Genomic DNA, 5,518 nt, shown 5'->3' on the forward strand with positions numbered 1-5,518 from the left:
TATGCACATATAGGAAAGTTAGGGATATACGGAAGATATGCACATATCTTCCGTATATGCGCAATTTCTATATATGCGCATATCTTCTGTATATGCACAATTTTCGTATATGCGCAATTTCTGTATATGGAATTTGTATATATCTTCGTTCATATATCTACATCGTATATGCGCAAATTCCATATACAGAAATTGCACATATACGGAAATTGTGCATATACGGAAGATATGCGCATATGCAGAAACTACGCATATACGGAAGAAATGCGCATATCTTCCGTATATCACTAACTTTTCTATATGTGCATATCTTCCGTATATGCACGTAATTCATGTATCTGCATCGTATATGCGCAAATTCCATATACAGAAATTGCGCATATACGGAAATTGTGCATATACGGAAGATACGCAAATTCCATATACAGAAATTGCGCATATACGGAAATTGTGCATATACGGAAGATACGCGCGTAAATTCCGTATACAGAAATTGCGCATATACGGAAATTGTGCATATACGGGAATTGCACAATTTATGTATACGGAATTTACGCGCGTATCTTCCGTATATGCACAATTTCCGTATATGCGCAGTTTCTGTATATGGAATTTGTGTATCTTCCATATATGCACAATTTCCGTATATGCGCAATTTCTGTATATGGAATTTGCGCATATACGATGCAGATACATAAACGACGTGCATATACGGAAGATATTCACATATAAGAAAGTTAGGGATATACAGAAGATATGCGCATATTTTCTGTATATGCGCAATTTCCGTATATGCGCATATCTTCTGTATATGTAAAATTTCTGTATATGCGCAATTTCTGTATATGGAATTTGTACATATCTTCGTTCATGTATCTACATCGTATATGCGCAAATTCCATATACAGAAATTTCGCATATACGGAAATTGTGCATATACGGAAATTGCGCATATATGGAAGATATGCGCATATCTTTCGTATATCCCTAACTTTCCTATATGTGCATATATTCCGTATATGCACGTCGTTCATGTATCTGCATCGTATATGCGCAAATTCCATATACAGAAATTGCGCATATATGGAAATTATGCATATACGGAATATATCCGCATATCTTCCGTATATGCATAATTTCTGTATATGGAATTTGCGCATATACGATGCAGATACATGAACGACGTGCATATATGAAAGATATGCACATATAGGAAAGTTAGGGATATACGGAAGATATGCGCATATCTTCCGTATATGCACAATTTCCGTATATGCACAATTCTCGTATATGCGAAATTTCTGTATATGGAATTTGCGCATATATGATGTAGATACATGAACGAAGATATGTATAAATTCCATACACAGAAATTTCGCATATACGGAAATTGTGCATATACGGAAGATACCTGCGTATCTTCTGTATATGCACAATTTTTGTATATGAGCAATTTTTGTGGAATTTGCCCATATACGATACAGATACATAAACGACGTGCATATACGAAAGATATGCACATATAGGAAAGTTATTAATATACGGAAGATATGTGCATATCTTCCGTATATGCACAATTTCTGTATATACGAAATTTCTGTATATGGAATTTGCGCATATACGATGTAGATACATGAACGAAGATATGTACAAATTCCATACACAGAAATTTCGCATATACGGAAATTTTAAAAGATCATCTTCTGTCGCTTCCCCTGATGATGGACTCACTTTGTAGTCCGAAACGTTGGGTTCACAAAACTCTTCAACAGGTCATTCCTCCTCCATCAAAAACCACTCTCACCTGTATGGATTCCTTATTATACGGAAATTACGCATATACGGAAGATATGCGCATATTTTCCGTACATCCCTAACTTTCTTATATGTGCATATCTTTCGTATATGCACGTCGTTTATGTATCTGCATCGTATATGCGCAAATTCCATATACAGAAATTGCGCATATACGGAAATTGTGCATATACGGAAGATACGTGTGTATCTTCCGTATATGCACAATTTCCGTATATGCGCAATTTCTGTATATGGAATTTGCGCATATACGATGCAGATACATAAACGACCTGCATATATGGAGACATGCACATATAGGAAAGTTAGGGATGTACGGAAGATATGCGCATATCTTCCATATATGCGCAATTTCCATATATGCACAATTTCCGTATATGCGAAATTTCTGTGTATGGAATTTGTACATATCTTCGTTCATGTATCTACATTGTATATGCGCAAATTCCATATACAGAAATTTTGCATATACGGAAATTGTGCATATACGGAAGATATGCGCATATACGGAAATTGCGCATATACGGAAGATATGCGCATATCTTCCGTATATCCCTAACTTTCCTATATGTGCATATCTTCCGTATATGCACGTCATTTATGTATCTGCATCGTATATGCGCAAATTCCATATACAGAAATTGCGCATATACGGAAATTGTGCATATACGGAAGATATGCGCGTATCTTCCGTATATGCACAATTTCCTATATGCGCAATTTCTGTATATGGAATTTGCGCATATACGATGTAGATACATAAACGATGTGCATATACGGAATATATGCACATATAGGAAAGTTAGGGATATACGGAAGATATGCGCATATCTTCCGTATATGCACAATTTCCGTATATGCGCATATCTTTCGTATATGCACAATTTCCGTATATGCGAAATTTCTGTGTATGGAATTTGCGCATATACGATGTAGATACATGAACAAGATCAATTAATTAATTAATTAATACAAGCTCAGGGTTCCTCTTGTTTACCATTCCCATTCCATCGTTTTAATTGTTGCGAAAACATACACACATGTAGACTTAATATATATTTTTACTTTAATATTTATAACAAAAATCCACAACATTTTTCAAACGAGTTTAGCTACACTTCAACGTGACTTAGCAATGTTAATGATATTCATATCTACGGTGAGAATAACTTTGACTTTACAACAGTTCCCTTTGTTTTTTCCACGGTAAATCGTGACCCTCCTTTGCTCAATCCAATGGGGCAAACTCGTTCTCGTTGTTCCTGTCTTCCTATTTGACTTGACTATGGAATTTCTGCTCCGCTGAAGGCACAGCTAGAGTTCCAAAGATTGAAACAATCTCGATCCATCATTGCAGCCTGATTCAATGACATTAATTCACTGCAGTCCCTGCTCTTTGGGCTCTCCAGCGTCCTTATCAGCGGTAGGCAGTGTTCGTAAGTGAGACTTTTCTCGTCTAGAGACGGACGTTCCAGGTTGATTGCTTCCCTGGTTTCCTTCGGCGAGGTGCAAGCGGGAGCAGAGCTGAATAAATTGGGGGCAGAGAATTCCATAAGCCCTTCCATTATTTTCCCTCTTCTTCCCCCACCACCATCAATAGCCACCCACCCACCATTTCATTTGAATTTTGAAAATTTACCGCTCAACTTCTTGAGTTTGAAATCTTGTGGCATTCAATGGATATAGGTGGATAGTCTGCATTAACTACATGACAGGCGTAAGTCGGAATGGTGTAGGCTTTCGAGAGAGCGCCGACCGGAAAATGATGGGTTATATATGCTCCTTGCCTCTGGTTGGGTCGTTCTCCTTTGTTTATTTTGCAATTTGAAATGTTTTCTAGTGCTAATAAGGAAAATTATTGTTCATGTATCTATTGTTGTATAAATCTTCCTAGATACTAGCAAAGACACCAAATTTAATCTACAAACTTCTACACTTTCTTGTATTCACCATTGCAATTACTTCCAAATAAAATTGTTGTTTATGTCATTACCACCAAAATAAAAAAATGAAATAGTTTAGATAAAATGCTAAATTTTAAAATGAGTGAGAAAAGAAACTATTAAACCTATGCACTATAATATATGTTTGTAAATATCGTATCTTTCTCTCTTAAATCTTACTTTAGTCTTGCATTGTTCTTACAAATGAACTCACATATGCTAATATGTGTATATAATTCCCTTTGGAAGGATATAGACCAAAATATAGAAGAGTTATAAGTAGGGAAGCTTGAAAATTTGCATGTTGTATTGCTAATTAAGCTCTTCTTCCTGAGAATTTGAGTTTATCGACCTCTGCAAGGTAAGCTTAGGATGGAAAATTAGATGTTATTGATGTATGATTTTGTATACTTTATTTTCCCCTTAAATTACATATAAATTCTTGAATAGGGAATGATATCTTGTAATAGTTTATGTAATTCTTTCACTAAACATGGTTTTAACATTATTCTACTGCTCCTTAAATAATGTTATTTAAGAAAAATAGAGAGTGCATTTTAACATTAGAAAGGGTTATGGTAAAAATTAAAAATTCATATCCACAAACCTAATAACCAAGGATAAAGTCTCCTCAACGTTACCATCACGATCGCTGGCTTGTCCAGACTGCAGAGACTGCTGATGTCTCGAAAAATTGATCTGCACAATGTTCTGCGGGAGAAGATGTTCGTTGGCTTTTCGGTGGCGACGGGGATTTACGTGGAAGACCATTACATTATGCCGTGGAGCTTCACCACCGAAGGAGAGGCGCCTCCCCTCGATGTGTCATGTCTCTCTTCATTTGCCAACATGTATTCGGAACGTCTGAGCCGGAGAGTCATAGCTGGCATTGTTGTGGCCGCTCTGGTTCTCTTCTTGCTGGCGATTGTGGTGGCTGTGTTTCTGAAAAGAGCAATAAACAGGGAAACGATCGAAGAATGGGAGAAGGAATATTGGCCCCATAGATTCGCTTACAAGGAGCTCATTATTGCCACGAGTGGGTTCTGGGGCGAAAACATTTTGGGGTACGGGGGTTTCGGCATGGTTTACAAGGGTGTTCTCCCCAGCAGCGACCAAGAAGTCACAGTGAAATGCATTACTACGGAGGTCACAGAAGGAATGAAGGGGTTTGTTGCAGAGATCTCGAGCATGGGGCGCCTACAACACCGGAACCTGGTTCATCTCGGCGTTGAGAGCCAAAGCCATGTCATAAAGGTTTGGGTTTTTGAAGAAAATGAAGGCAGGGTTGATTTTCCAGAGCAATTTCAAATTTTAATTTCATTAGCCCGCGCATAATTTAAAAACTTGAGCATACTATCATGTATGCTCCATGCCATAACCTCCAAACGCATGGCGTACTGGAAACCATCATGCATAAGTCATGGTGAATGAATGCAACTACATACAGAGACATCGACACATTCTCTTATTAATCAAGAAGCACAATACTTGCTAAGGTTTTGCAAATGGGGTAGCAAGCTAAGTGGGCTTGATTGTGGGGAAAACTCCATAGTTAAGCGCGATTGAGCCAGAGGCGTTCTGGGATGGGTGACCTCCTGGGAAGTCCTGGTTACCGGGTGCAAGCCCCGGAAGTGATGATTGATGTTATGTAATTCATTTCACTAGTTTCAATCCCACTTCTTCACCCCTGTGAGCATCACCCGATGCAATGAGTGCTAAGTGAACTATTCAAAAAATCATGAGAAATTAGTCAGTTACGA

The 5,518-nt window shown here is 37.7% G+C and overlaps 1 pseudogene; it reads left to right on the plus strand.

Annotated features, from left to right (window-relative positions):
* The first annotated feature begins 4,439 nt into the window (after positions 1–4,439).
* Positions 4,440–5,093, plus strand: LOC149184385 (L-type lectin-domain containing receptor kinase S.4 pseudogene; annotated as a pseudogene).
* The last annotated feature ends 425 nt before the right edge of the window (positions 5,094–5,518 follow it).

The sequence above is a fragment of the Pinus tabuliformis genome, chromosome 3_2, assembly GCF_031772625.1.
Source record: "Pinus tabuliformis cultivar Carrire ecotype Pingquan chromosome 3_2, CPIR1, whole genome shotgun sequence".
Taxonomy (NCBI): Eukaryota; Viridiplantae; Streptophyta; class Pinopsida; order Pinales; family Pinaceae; genus Pinus; species Pinus tabuliformis.